The sequence below is a fragment of the Heterodontus francisci genome, chromosome 36 (genome assembly GCF_036365525.1).
Source record: "Heterodontus francisci isolate sHetFra1 chromosome 36, sHetFra1.hap1, whole genome shotgun sequence".
Lineage (NCBI taxonomy): Eukaryota > Metazoa > Chordata > Chondrichthyes > Heterodontiformes > Heterodontidae > Heterodontus > Heterodontus francisci.
This window is the reverse complement of record NC_090406.1, coordinates 10,819,352-10,835,114: the sequence shown is the minus strand read 5'-3', so window position 1 is coordinate 10,835,114 and position 15,763 is coordinate 10,819,352.

Here is a 15,763-nt window from a genome sequence, read left to right as displayed (position 1 = left end):
CTCTGAGTCAGAAGGCTGTGGGTTCAAGTCCCGCTCCAGAAATTTGATACATGTAATCTAGGTTGATGGTCCGTGCAGTACTGAGGGAGTGCTGCACTGTTGGAGGTGCCACTATTTGCATGGATGTAAAAAAATCCCTTGTCACTGTTCTGAAAGTAGGGGAGATCTCCCTGGTGCCCTGGCCAATATTTATCCCTCAATCAGCATTGCAAAATCTGATTGTTATTGTGCTGCTGTTTGTGGGAGCTTTCTGTGCTCAGATTGGCTGCTGTGTTTCCTACATTACAACGGTGACTGCAGTTGAACGGTTGTGAAACATTTCGTGACGTTATGAAATGCAAGTTCTCTCTATACCTCTTATGTTGCAGGAACTAACAGATCTTGGTGTCTTGTCGCAGGAAGAAGCCTCTTTCAAATTTCTAGGCCAACAAGTTGCAAACACGAAAAACAGCAGCAAGAAAGAAATTTAAGCACAAGTAGGACTGAGATCCCTGAGGTTGGAGGGACTAATTGTAAAGGTGCATATGGGGTTATATGTGGCCTATGGAACATAGGCTGGGCACTGTTGAAATCAAGGTATCTGTCTCACTAGCTACCCCATTAGCTTTATTGTGAATCCTGCTACATTCAACGACCACCACTTCCCGTAATTTGCCTCAGTTTCCTCAGGCTAGGTAGCAGGCAGTAGAGTGGAGGGAGGTGTGCCTGCACAGTTAAGAGGGAGAGAGAGACAACAGGATTCCTGCTCCTGATCACTGACCAGTGAACCCCTGTCGAAAAGTGGGATCCTTTTGGATGTTGAGCGATACCCTGTGCAGCCAAATAGCCCACAGTATAGGCTTGAAGAAGGGCCACTTGGATGGGGTACTGGAAGGTGGGGGCGTGGACCGTCATGGAGCTGTATCCCACAGGGGTGGAAAACAAAGGGTAAGTGGGTGGGGGGGGGGGGGGGGGGAATCAGTTCTAATTCTGCCCTGCAATTAGGGGTGGAGTTGTAATGACAGGCTTTTAAAAGAAAGGTGATAGGCCTGGACTCCTTTACTGCGAAGCACAATCTGTTTAATGAGGCTACAGATAGCAGCTTGGGCATGATGGTGTTGGATTCACACCATCTTGTGTAAACCGTGTGGCATCTCTTTTCTCGGAGCGGACTGGTATTGGCGTAAAGCTCTACTGGGAATCCTATGCCTTGCGCTTGCCTTTGTCAGCTCAGGGATTGGACAGGAGTGACCTTTGCTACCCATAAGCCTTTGTTTTTGTATCGTGCGTCTGTGATGTGTGCAGCTGAAGGCCCCTTTTCTTGACGACTCCCCTCCCCTGTGGATCAAACAGAAAAGAGGCTTTCTTTCCTGGGAATCTGGGTTTAAACACCTGCAATAGATTAGTGGTGCTAATGTGGGCGTAATAAAGGGCCTCTCCAATCCTCCCCTCTTCCCCCTCCCCTTCCCTCCCTTTGGTGACTTTTCATCCTCTCTTGAACTGGTGGCCCTCTCAGCCTTTTGTCTTTCCCCCTCCGCTCTTTTCTGAGGAGTTTTGGTCCCGGCCATTGAAATGGAAAAAAGCTGCAGGAACTGTGAAATAAGGGGCCAATGTGCTTTAGTGCTTTGATAATGTAGCGGACAAAGGTTGCTGAGGAGTGCAGTGTACCATACACAAGGGGAAAGCTTCAGGACAGAATCCATATGAAAAGACACTCTTCATAGACACTTAAATTGTGTTTCTTTCCCTTATTTTCTCAGGACTTTCCTTCTCTTTCAAATGTAAAGCATTGGACCTGCCACCCCCTCCCCCTCTCCCTTGCCCCCACACAAATTCTGTTGCACTAGTCTTACATGGACAAAAAATTAAGCCTTGACAACAACTTTTTTTCCTACCTAGCCCCTCCTCCTTCTTGACTTCAGCTGCTGGGGCCCTAAGCCCTGGAATTCCCTCCCTAAATCTCTCTGCCTCTCTCCTCTCCTAAGACACTCCTTAAAATTTACCTCTTTGATCAAGATTTTGATCAAAGATTTTGGTTGCCTGACCTAATATTGCTTTATGCGGCTTGGTGTCATATTTTGTTTGATAGCGCTCCTGTAACATGTCTTGGGATGTTTTACTACATTAAAGGCACTATAGATATACAAGTTGTTGTTGTTCTGGCATCAAGTTTTAGGGAGCAAACTCCAGGTGTCTCCCTCTTGCTTTGGGCTGTGTAAGGGGATGGGGTTCAGCTCTCCTATGGCAGCGCTGGGGCCTGCTCAGTAATGGCCCAGCTCTTAGCATTTAATTAACAGAATCTGACTCCTGCAAGTCAACTCGATGGCCCCGTAAACTTGAGCTCATCCAATACTTTGCTGCCTGTGTACTAAATCCCATTCACCCATCACCCCTGTGCTCGCTTCCAGTCTGGCAACACCTCGATTTTAAAATTCTCATCCTGTCTTCAAATACCTCCATGGCCCTGGCCCTCCCTATCTCTGTAATCTCCTCCAGCCCCACAACCCTCTGGGATCTCTGTGCTCCTCCAATTCTGGCCTGTTTTCCACATCCCTCACTCCCATTGCTCCACCATTGGCATCCGTGCCTTCCGCTGCCTGGGCCCTAAGCTCTGGAATTCCCTCCCTAAACAATCTCCGCCTTTCTACCTTGCTTTCCTTCTTTATGATGCTCCTTAAAACCTACCTCTTTGACCAGATTTTTGATCACCTGTCCCAATATCCCCTTATGTTGCTCAGTATCAAGTTTTGTTTGATAATTCTCCTGTGACATGCAGTGGGAGGTTTTACGAGGTTAACGGTGCTATATAAATTTAGGTTATTGTTGCTAATGAAACCTTGTTCCACAATCGCAACTCATTCAAACTATGAGATCCAAACAACTGAGGTTGAACCAGTAGCTAAAACTGCTTTTGTATTGGCGCTCGTTTTCATTCAGTTCTAGGAACCCAACTTCTGTGAATTGTCTCCTGCTATTTATGTGGTTAAATCTTATTCCCTCCTCCTGCCAGCCAACTTAGAGACACATTGGAAAATGACTCTGGTGTCACTCTTGCCTCTGAGTCACAAGGTTGTGAAATCAAGTCTCACTCCAGTGACTTGAGTGCAATATCTAAGCTCACACTCCAATGCAGTGCTGAGGGAGTGCTGCCCTGTCGGTGGTCCCATCTTTCAGATGAGACATTAAACCATGGCCACGTCTATCCTCTTAGGTGGACATGAAGGATCCCAAAGCACTATTTTGAAGAAGAGTGGATGAGTTCTCCTCGGTGTCCTGGACAAGATTTATCACTCAGTCAACATCGTAGAAAAACAAACTATCTGGTCATTATCACATTGCTGTTTGTGGGATCTTACCATGCACAAATTGATCACAACAGTGACTACACTTCGAAAGTATCATATTGGCTGTAAAGTGCTTTGGGACTTCCTGCGGTTGTGAGAGGCGCTAAGTGAATGCAACTCTTTTGTTTTACCAGCCTGCCTCTGAAGGTAATGAAGAACAGCTCGTATTCCCAGATCATCAGGAGAGCAGAGTGGAAAGTGAAGGAATAAATATATTCAAAATACATAGAAGTAGCAATAATTCCCAGGCACGCACTTTGGGACAAAATGTCAAGGTGCTGACACTGCTCATACCAGCTCTGTGCATTGGCCTGTTCTGTATTTGTAATGAGGATCTGGAGAAGGCCCCACTTTAAGCGGACTGATTGCCTGCCAACCATCTTTGCAATCATCTCTCCCCAACACATAGCTCGGCCACATCTGGAACACATGTACGAAAGGAAGATTAGAGTGTTGAAAAGACTGGGAGCAATTTGTCTTTGACTGTGTGATAGCGTTTAGGCTGGATGACGAAAAATGTCACGCACTGGGTGTGTGATTGTCTCTAAAACTATCAACCGCAGAGAGCTACCGATGGATCTGGATGCTGGCTTTTGGTACAAGCGGTTAATGGGGGTGGGGGGGTGGGGGCAATGGTGGGTGTTGGGGCAGCTTCCTATTTACTCTGGGGCTGAGTGCAAAGCGTAAGGGCAGCAGCTAAACTGAGTAACAGATGTGAAGCATCAGACAGGTTTTCGAATGGTCTCTGGGTATACTGGGGGATAATTCAATTTGATCCATATGGCCTGTTGCCTAATTTGCCACATCACCAGGACCAGGGAGTAGGGCAATCAGTCTTTTGAGCCAGTTCTGCCATTCAGTTAGCTCCATTCACTCACCTTGGTTCCATATCCCTTAATCCCCTTGCCTTACAAAAATCTATCGTTCTCAGTTTTGAAATTTTCAATTAACCCCCGGCCTCCATAGCTTTGTGTGTGTGTGTGTGGGGGAGGGGGGGGGGGGGGGGAGTTTCAGATTTCTAATACCCTTTGTGTGAAGAAGTGCTTCCTGACAATGGCCTAGCTTTTATTTTAAGGTTATGCCCTTTTTTTCTGGCCTCCCTAATCAGTGGAAATGCATTTGCTCTAAATCTACCATCATAACGTTGAAACACCTTATACACCTCAACTAGGTCTCGTCTTAATCTTCTGTACCCAAAGGACTGCAAACCTAGTTTGGCTGCATCAAACCCCCAGACTAGGGAAGGGACAAATCGACGAGGATTCCCATTCCTGATCACTATCCAGAGGTTGCTGTTGGAAAGTTGAATTGTTTGAAAATCGAATGAGGACACAATGGCTGAATTTTAGTTCCAGGGTCCCGATCCCAACGCCAGTCTGAATTCTGGGTCGGGAACCCCAAGGTGGCCGTGACAGGACCCTGGAGGTAAGGCCGGCTACCCGACCCGAAGCTGACGGGAACCGATGACATGTGTTGGGTCCGGGTTGGGTCGGGTCGTGCTACCTGGTACGGCATTCGGGCTCGGGTTGGGCTGGGTCGGACACGCTCTATCACCACCTCCGGTAAGTGGCTCCAATGTTGACGTACATTTTGGACTTGAAAGGTGGTTTTCTGACAGTTATTTTACACTTGTGCAGATAAGCAACAAAGTGAAAAACGGAAGGTAGGTTAACTGATGGTTGGGTCGGGTCAGGTGTGGGAAGAAATGGAAGGATTTTTACACAGAGAGTGGTGGGTGCGTGGAATGCACTGCCAGCGGCGGTAGTAGAAGCAGATACATTAGGGACATTTAAGCGACTCTTGGATAGGTACATGGATGATAGTAGAATGAAGGGTATGTAGGTAGTTTGATCTTAAAGTAGGTTAAAGGTTCGGCACAACATTGTGGGCCGAAGGGCCTGTACTGTGCTGTACTGTTCTATGTTCTATGATTTGGGCCGGGTCGGGCTCGGGGTCGGATGTGGTTCTGTCGGGCTCAGGTCGGGTTTCATTTGTAGACCCGAGCCGACCTTTACCTGGAGGGGATTTTCCAGGAGGCAGCCGATTAAGAGCCCGCCTCCAGGAGCCCCGTTCAATTAAGGATGGCTGGTGGGCTCCACAGCCAGGAGGGCCAACAGGAGCACCAGAGGCCCCCAGGAGAGGTGGATACTGTCGCTTTAGGTGGCGGATCACAAAGGCGCATCATGATGGAGATGCCCTCTGAAGACTTATACGTGGAACAAAATATACTGTGGCCACAGCTGCCTGGCCATCGTTGCAGAGGGGGACCCCCTCCACAGGATGGCGTGTGGCCTCGGCTGTGACCCTCACAGCCCAGCGGATCCATGCTGGGCTCCTTTGCAGGATGAGCCTCTGTCCACCTCCCCCCCAACCCCCCCTCACCGCCTGCTGCCAGGAGGCTGCCACCCATTCCATCTTCTGGCTCCAGCCACATCGGGGGGCCCGTCCATCATCTGGAAAATCTAGATGGCATGTAAAGAGCACCCTCAATTAGCACTTTAATTGACCAAATTGGCTACCCACCCACTGTCAACCACGCCCCCCCCCCCACCACTCACAAAAGCCGCCTTCCTGAAAATAGGCCGGAGGCAGGAACATGTCAGTGGACTGGCACGCTGACTGGTAGTGAGAAATTGGCGGCATATCTGCCTCCAAGCCTCTGCCTCAGGATGAAAATTCTGCCCTAGAGTTCACAAAGATAAGATCAGATGATGGATACTATTCAGCCCATCTAACTCCTCCTATTGAATCCTATGCTTTCCCTTCCCCCACATCACAAGGACCAACAGCCTCTTTTCTGACTCCAGATGATTTGCCTCCAGTACTTCAAGTTGACATTTCACCCCTGGGATCTGGGTTCAAATTAAGGGAGTCTCTGACTGCTGGTTGTAATGGATTGTACAATCTCAATCCAGTTTCCAATATTCTGTACTTACCTGAACTGTCCCTAAATTGACACTAATTGAGGATTCCATTCAGAGACGTCAGAGGATGGCTAGCGAGGGAAATGGGAAAGATGTCACATTTAATGCAGAAAACTTGGGGTGAAGAAGCTCTTCTGAGATTGGGGCTGAGATATGTTGTGGGGGCAACTGACTAGGAGTCATTGACACTGATGCTGAGTCTGGGTGTGTGAAATGGGACGAACTCCATTCTCCAGGACTGTGATTCATATCCCTTGGTTCCTGTTTACTTCATCACCAAAAGCAAACGTGGTTAGTATTGAGAGCTTCATAGTAGGATTAGAGCAAGTCAACATGGTTTTAAGAAAGGGAAATTGCGTTTGACAAATTTATTAGAGTTTTTTGAGGATGTAACTAGTAGTGTAGATAAAGGGGAACCAGTAGATGTAGTATACCTGGATTTCCAAAAGGCATTCGATTAGGTGTCACACAAAAGGTTAATAGGAAAGGTAAGGGCTCGCGAAGTTGGGGGGTAACATATTAGCATGGATAGAGGATTGGTTAAGAGACAGGAAGCAAAGAGTGGGAATAAACGGGGCATTTTCAAGTTGGGAGGCTGTGTCTAGTGGAGTGCTGCAAGGATCAGTGCTGGGGCCTCAGCTATTTACCATCTATATTAATGACTTAGATGAAGAGTCAGAGAGTAATGTGTCTAAGTTTGCTGATGATACAAAGCTAGGTGGAAAGGTAAGCTGTGGGGAGGACACAGAAAGGCTGCAAAGGATATAAACAGGTTAAGTGGGCGACAAGATGGCAGTTGGAGTACAATGTGGGGAAGTGTAAAGTTATTCACATTGGTTGTAAGAATAGAAAAGCAGAATATTTTTTGAAAGATGTAAAACTTTTAAATGCTGATGTTCAGAGAGACTTGGGTGTACTCATACAAGGAATGCAGAAAGTTAGTATGCAGGTACAGCAGGCAATTAGGAAGGCAAATGGCATGTTGGCCTTTACTGCAAGGGGATTGGAGTTCAGGAATAAAGAAGTCTTACTAAAATTGTACAGGGCTTTGGTGATACCACATCTGGAGTACTGTGTGAAGTTTTGGTCCCCATATTTAAGGAAGGATATACTTGCATTGGAGGTGGTACAGCGAAAGTTACCTAAATTGGTCCCTGGGATGAGGGGGTTGTCCTATGATGAGAGGCTGAGTAAATTGGGCCTATATACTCTGGAATTTAGAAGAATGAGAGGTGATCTCATTGAAACATACAAGACTCTGAAGGGGCTGGATAGAGTAGTAGCTGAGAGATTGTTTCTGCTGGTCGGGGAATCTAGAATGCACAGTCTCAGGATAAGGGGCTAATCATTTAGAACTGAGGTGAGGAGAAATTACTTCACTCAAAGGGTTGTAAATCTTTGGCATTCTCTACCCAGTGGGTTGTGGATGCTCCATCGTTGAATATATTTAAGGCTGGGATAGACAGACTTTTGGTCTCTCGGGGGAATCAAGCGTTATGGGGAGCGGGAGGGAAAGTGGAGTTGAATCCTAAGATCAGCCACAATTGTATTGAATGGCAGAGCAGACTCGATGGGCCGAATGGTCTACATCCTGCTCCTATTTCTTGTGCTCTTCATGGGAACATGTCCTTTGGAATACCTTCTTTACATTTAACCCCAACAAAGCAACTTGCATTTATATAGTGCCTTTAACACGCCAGGAGTGATTATCATCCAAAATTTGACACCGAGCCACATAGGATATATTGGGAAGGTGACCAAAAACTTGGTTGAAGAGGTAGATTTAAAGAAGCATTAATGGAGGAGAGAGAGGTAGAGAAGCTTACGGAGGGAATTCCAGAGCTTAGGGCCTAGGCAGCTGATGGCATGGCCTCCACTGGTGGTGCATCGGTGACAAATGGAGTTCAATCCAGAGAAGTGTGAGGTAATGCATTTGGGGAAGGCTAACAAGGCAAGGGAATAAACAATAAATGATAGAATACTGAGAAGTGTCGAGGAACAGAGGGACCTTGGAGTGCATGTCCACAGATCCCTGAAGATGTCTGGACAGGAAGATAGGGTGGTCAAGAAGGCATGCAGGATACTTGCCTTTATTAGCCAAGGCATCGAATATAAGAGCTGGGAGGTTATGCTGGAACGGTATAAAACACTAGTTAGGCCACAGCTGGAGTACTGCGCGCAGTTCTTTCACCACACTATAGGAACAATGTGATTGCACTAGAGAGGATACAGAGGAGATTTACGAGGATGTTGCCTGGACTGGAGAATTTTTAGTTATGAGGAAAGATTGAATAGGCTAAGGTTGTTTTCTTTGGAACAGTGGAGGCTGAGGGGAGACCTAATTGAAGTGTATAAAATTAGGAGGGGTTTAGATAGAGTGGATAGGAAGGGCCAATTCCCCTTGGTTGATGGGTCCATAACCAGGGGGAATAGATTTAGGATAAGAGGCAAGAGGTTTGGAGGGGATTCGAGGGGAAGTTTTTTACCCAGAGGATGGTGGGGATCTGGAACTCACTGCCTGAAATACTGATAGAGGCAGAAACCCTCATAACATTAAAAAAGGACATTTGATATGCACTTGAAGTGCCTTAACCTACAAAGCCACAAACCAAGAGCTAGAAATTGGGATTAGGCTAGATGGTTCCTTGTTGAGTGGTGCAGACATGATGGACCAAATGCCACCTTCCCTGCTGTAAATTCCTATGAATCTAAGATAAAAATCAGGGCTGTGCAAGAGGCCACAATTGAAGTAGTGCAGAAATCTCAGAGGGTTGCAGGAATGGAGGAGGTGACAGAGATGGTGGTGTGGGTGGGGCCAGGCAATGGAGCCCTTTGAAAACAAGGAGAAGAAGCTTTAAATTGAGGCGGTGCGGGAGTGGGAGCCTGTGTAGGTCAATGAGCACACATCCAGCTGAATAAACTGAATTTCTATATAGTTAGCAGAACCAAACTCCACAATGAGCAAATCAAGTTATGAATAAATGGCATATTTAATGTAATGCATTCTTTCACCTCACCCCCATTGGGTAACATTTGAAATTTGGAAAATAATCCTATTTTATAGAACACCTGAGGGTATCAGAAGGGTGAAAAATAATGAGTTCTCAGTTCAGTTGGTTTTTCAATGGCTTTCACTCCAGTGTAGCCACAGCAAAAACGAAAGAACTTTTGTTTGTGTAACACCTTATCTCATTCTCAGGACATCCCAAGGTGCTTTTCAGTCAATGAATTATTACAGTCACTGTTTTGTAGCTGATCAATGCAGCCAATTTGTAAACAGCAAGATCCCAGGAACAGTGAACAAAGTGAATCTATTTTGGTCATATTGGTCAAGGAAGGACTGTTGGCCATAACCCTGAGAGAATCTCCCTCCTCCACTGGTGTACAATGTTTCACATTCACTTTAGGTAGGTAGACATCAGTTGTCAATCATATCCCATCTGCTAGATGATGAATTCTATCAAAGCAGTTAGTCCTGTAGTGTTGCACTAATGTCAAATAATGGGCATGATTCCTGTTATAGTTCCTAATCACTATTGGAAAGTGGGTGCGGAGGTCAGGAGAGGACAATTATCCTCAGTGAATCTCAACACACTACCAAACCACCAAGGCTATCACAGCGGCCTGCATGGTCTCGGCCCTCCCTGTCTCTGTAACCTCTTCCAGCCTTCCAACCCTCTGAGATTTCTGTGCTCCTCCAATTCTGACTGCTTGCGTGTTCCCGTTTTCCTTTGCCCCCACATTCACAGCTGTGTTCTCCACTGCCTAAGCCCTGAGCTCTGGAATTCCCCACTCTTCACCTCTCCACTTTTCTCCTCATTTAATATACTTCTTACAAACTACCTCCTTGACCAGGCTTTTGGTCACCAGTCCTAATATCTCCTTATGTGGTTCAGTATCAAAATTTTGTTTAATAATGCTCTTGTGGAGCACCTTAGGATATTTTACTACGTTAAAGGTACTATATAAATACAAGTTGTTGTCAATGGTATGGTGCCGGTTCCTGTCCTGCTGATGTCCAGGATTAGCTGGATTGTGATCAGAGAAAGAGAACTCAATCTAATTATCATCTTCCTTGCCCAGGAGTCACAGAGTCATAGGGTCATAGAGTTATACAGCACAGAAACAGACCCTTCGGCCCATTGTGTCTGTGCCAGCCATCCAGCACCCAACTATTCTAATCTCATATTCCTGCACTTGGCCTGTAGCCTTGTATGCTATGGCATTTCAAGTGCTCATCTAAATACTTCTTAAATGTTGTGAGGGTTCCTGCCTCTGCCACCTCTTCAGGCAGTGCGTTCCAGATTCCAACCACCCTCTGGGTGAAATTTTTTTTCCTCAAATCCTCCTTAAACCTCCTGCCCCTTACCGTAAATCTATGCCCCCTGGTTGTTGACCCCTCCACTAAGGGAAAAAGTTTTTTCCCATCTAACCTATCAATGCCCCTCATGATCTTGTATACCTCAATCATGTCCCCCCTCAGCCTTCTCTGCTCCAAGGAAAACAACCCTAGCCTTTCCAGTCTCTCTTCATAGCTGAAATGCTCCAGCCCAGGCAACATCCTGGTGAATCTCCTCTGCATCCTCTCCAGAGCAATCACATCCTTCCTACAGTGTGGCGACCAGAACTGTTCACAGTACTCCTGCTGTGGCCTAACTAGAGTTTTATACAGCTCCATCATAACCTCCCTGCTCTTATATTCTATGCCTCGGCTAATAAAGACAAGTATCCCATATGCCTTCCTAACCACCTTATCTACCTGTGCTCCTGCCTTCAGTGATCTATGAACAAGTACACCAAGGTCCCTCTGACCCTCTGTACTCCCTAAGGTCTTACCATCCATTGTATATTCCCTTGCCTTGTTAGTCCTCTCGCACTATCCTGGTGGAGATCAACTAACCCAGTATGGGTGAGACAGTCAAGCCTGGTGCTGTCAGCTGTGGCTGAGCTGTTAGGACTCTTGCCTCTGGGTTCAAGTCCCGCTTCAAGGCTTGAGCACAAAAATCAAGGCTGGCATGCCAGTGTAGTACAGAGGGAGTGCTACGCTATTAGACGTGCTGTCTTTTGGATAAGATGCTAAAACAAGGACTGCTGTGGTGGATACAAAAGATCCATGGATCTGTTTTGAAGAAGAGCAGGGGAGTTCTCCCCAGTGTCCTGGCCAATATTTATCCCTCAATCAACATCAGAAAAACAGACTATCTGGTCATTATCACATGGCAGTTTGTGGGAGCTTGCTGTGCACAAATTGGCTGCTGTGTTTCCTGCATTACAACAATGACTACACTTCAAAACGTACTTCATTGGCTGTAAAGTGCTTTGAGATGTCCGGTGGTTGTGAAAGTAGTTATATAAATGCAAGCGTTTCTTTCCTTGGACCATGTGTTTCTCTGCTCTCACAGAGTGGTGAAGTTGCCCACCAAGCTTTCATTTGTGGGGGAGTCCAAAACCAGTGGTTGTGGGGATAGGGCAGGAAAGTGGAGTTGCGCTAGCAGACCGGCATTATGTCTTCATGTTGTGTATTGGAGGCAATTCTTATGAAACTATCAGGGGCTGTCAGACGCATTTATTCTGACACCTGGCAGTGTAATTTGCTCTTGACATTCAGATGAATGGGCAGTGCTTAATGATCGCCATAATTTTATGCCTATTAAGCATTCCCATCTGGTTTAAAAAAAATAATGTGGAGGCACGCACACATTGAACCTGTATTTAACTAGATTTTAAAACTCGGAAATAGGAATGCATGGAACATTCTAGTCCATCTTCCCTTGTGCCTTTCTGTGCCGGCAAACATTTGTCTCCAAAGTGCTGTACAGCCAGTGAAATACTTTTTGAAGTGCGGTCACTGTTGTAATGTAGGAAACGCGGCAGCCAATTTGCACACAGCAAGATCCCACAAATAGCCATAAGATAATGGTCAGATAATCTGTTTCAGTGAGGGATAAATGTTGGGCAGGAAACTGAGAACTCTAGTGCTCTTCTTCAAAATAGTGCTGTGGGATATTTTACTACGAGAGGGAAAACGGGGCCTCAGTTTAACCTCTCATCAAACAGATGGCAGCACTGACGGTGTAGCACTCCCTCAGTAGTGCACTGAAGAGTCAGCCTAGATTTTGTGCTTGAGTTTCTGGAGTGTGACTCAAAGCCATAACCTTCCGATTCTGAGGTGAGAGTTCTACCTACTGAGCATGATAACCCATTCAAAGGAGCAGCACAGTTAAAATAGCAAGAAGAGGAATGTTATGTAGGCACGTTAAGTGCTATATAGCATCAGTTAGCATTTCAAGCCTGTTGTTACTCTAAGCAGAAGCCCACCTCGGGGAAGGTTTCACACCGGTGCAGTTCAAATGGAGGTCATGAGGTCATGAAAGAGGCTATATAAATGCAAGTTTTTTTTTCTGTTACTTTTCTCCTGTCAAAGTAGTAGATGGAAAATTGCCATCCTAGCATGCATAGGTTTTATCTCTGTTATCAACATCATTTCTTGGCCTCGTAGTTTGTATCGGTTTTGTGGCTAATGGAGCTAATTTATGAGGTACTTTCTTTTTGTTGACCCTTATTTCAATACTGAAAACTAATCCAGACAGTTGTTTTCTCTTTAATTGCGGCAGATTTTGGCAGTTAACATACATTATTGAATCAACAAATGCTATAAGTACACTGGAGCTGATTTTGAAGTTTCACTGTTACATTTAACAGGAAGGTTTGTGAAATTGAAAACCTATCGCAAGAACTTGTCCCAGCTCAAACAACTACAGTAGATTGATGACTCTACCTCGGTCGTATATAAGAGGCATTGGCTGCTCGATGTGGTCTCTGCTTAATCCCAGCACAAATGTAACCTATGATTCTCAGACTGCGAAGGAGGTAATAAAACTGACTTGCCCCTTCTGCCCTTGCCTCCCCCTGCACCCGACCTACATACATCAAAGGTTCTCAAATAACCTGACAGTCAATATTGTCACTCAAACTCGACATTCAGCAGTTGGCTGTGAGTCTGGGGTAAACTCACCAAATACCAAGGCCTCAGTGAACCTGGCACCAGGAGAGATATTCTGTGAAAGAGTCTCAGAAAAGTCTTGGAAACAGTAATTGTGTAATTTTTTTTCACTCTTCAATTCCCTTTCTTGCATCCCTCTCTCAAAGTTGCTGACTGGTACTGGGTAATGCTCTAAAGGTACCATCAACATCAACAACAGCTTTCATTTATGTAGCGCTTTTAACCTAGTAAAACATCCCAAAGCACTTCATAGAAGCGTTATCAAATAAACTCAGCCACAGAAGGCGATATGAGGACAGATGATCAAAAGCTTAGTGAAGGAGGAAGGTTTTAAGGAGCATCTTAAAGGAGGAGAGATTGAGAGAAGAGGTTTAGGGAGGGAATTCCAGAGCTTAGGGCTAAGACAGCTGAGGGCACGGCCACCAATGGCAGAGCAATGAAAATCGGAGATGCTCAAGAGGCCAGAATTGGAGGAGGACAGAGATCTTGAGGAGGATAGCGAGGGCCGTGATCTTGGAAGGATTTGAAAACAAATGTGGGAATTTTAAAACTGAAGTGTTGCTGGACCAGGTGTCAATGTCGGTCAGTGAGTAGAAGGGTGATGTGTAAATGGGATTGGTGCAGAGTTTATGGAGGATGGGAAATGGGAGGTTGGCAGGAGGTACATTGGAATAGTCAAGTCTGGAAGTAAAACGCAATACAATTGTTGGCCCTAAATCTCTCCACCTCTCTGCTCTCTTTCCTCCTTTAAGATGTTCCTGAAAACCTACCTCTGTGACCTAACCAAGCACCTGTCCTAATATCTTGTTAAATAACCTGGTGTCACATTTTGTCCGCCAACACTCCTGTGAAATGCCTTGAAGTGTTTTACTGCATTAAAAGCATGATATAAAACTTGTTGTTGTGTTTCGTTGGGATGTTCATGTCACTAGCTCCTGCCAAAGGGGTCTCTGCAGCTGATATAAATTTGCTAAGAACAGTCATCAAAAAGATACATTTATTTTGATTGTAATTCCCAGCCGCTAGAACCCCACGAAACCCAACGTAAAAGCAGCTGTTAATGTTCAATTGACACGGCAATTCTTTATCTTTCTCCGTATTGCTCAAGCCTAATCTGATTTATTACACTGACTACATAGAATATACAGGCCAGAAACAGGCCAATTGGCCCAACTTATCTATGCTGGTGATTATGCTTCGCATTGAACCTTCTCCCACCTGACTTCATCTAACCGCATAAGTATAATCTTCTACTCCTTTCTCCCTCTTGTCTTCATCTTGCTTTACCCTGGTGTCATGTCCAATATTTATCCCTCAATCAACATCACAAAAACAGATTATGTGGTCATTATCACATTGCTGTTTGTGGGAGCTTGCTGTGCGCCAATTGGTTGCCACATTTCCTACATTACAACATGACTGCACTCCAAAAAACGACTTCATTGGCTGTAATGTACTTTGGGACATCTGGTGGTCGTGAAAGGCACTACATAAATGCAAGTTCTTCTTCCTGTTAAATGTATCTATGCTCATTGTTAATTGTATAATAATTGCGTTTAATTGTATAGCAGGTGGTGGCCTTTAACTGGGAACTCACTTTTATTCCTATAAATAGACACTGACTTCAACTGTGTTTTCTGGATTGGAGCTGCTTGATGGTAATCTCTAACTGTATAAATAACTGCTTATAAAAGTGTGTAAAAATTGGCTCCAGTTACATCCTTCACCAACTGGCTTTCTGGAAAATAACACTAGTTGCCTCAATGTGGTAGCAAGTTCCATATTCTAACCACTCTCTGATTAAAGAAGTTTCTCCTGAATTCCTTATGGGATTTATTAGTGACTATCTTATATTTGTGATGCCCTAGTTTTGGAATCCGCCGCAAGCAGAAGGATTAGGAAGTTCAGAGGGTGTGTTTTAAAATTTTTTTGATATCTCTATGCTCATGCGGTGTAAATACAGCAAACATTTCTTAAAAGTCTCAGGTTTACTCCAGATCCAAGCCCCTCGGTGTGGAAGGCCATTCCTGCACTGTTGGCAGTGTGAAAGGACAATTCTTTATTCCTCCACATGAAAACAGCACCAAACAAAACCGCTGTTGTCTTTCTTTTTTAAGTGGGGGGGGGGGGGGGGGTGGTGGGGAAGGGTAGGAGGGCCTTCACATCTTTGTACAATACACTGGAATGGGCCTCTACTTTCCACGGCCTCTCCCCAGGGTAGCTGTGACAGGCTAGAGTGAGGCTGAGGGGGGTGGGGGCGAATTGGGCCGCAAAGGAAACCCAATTAACAAAGAATAATCCCTGACCCGTGAAGACTTGCCCAGCAAGTCCCAGCAAACTCTCAGAACAACAGCCAGCTTCTTCAACAAAAAAAAAAGTCAGCACAAAGGAAAAGGCTCAGATCCACAGTGTGCCAATTAACACCACAGTTCCCCCCTGCCACCTCCCAGCCTCGTCCTTCCAAAGCCTATGACAGCAATGGTGTTTGGGTTAATACCAGATGGCTGTGGAGA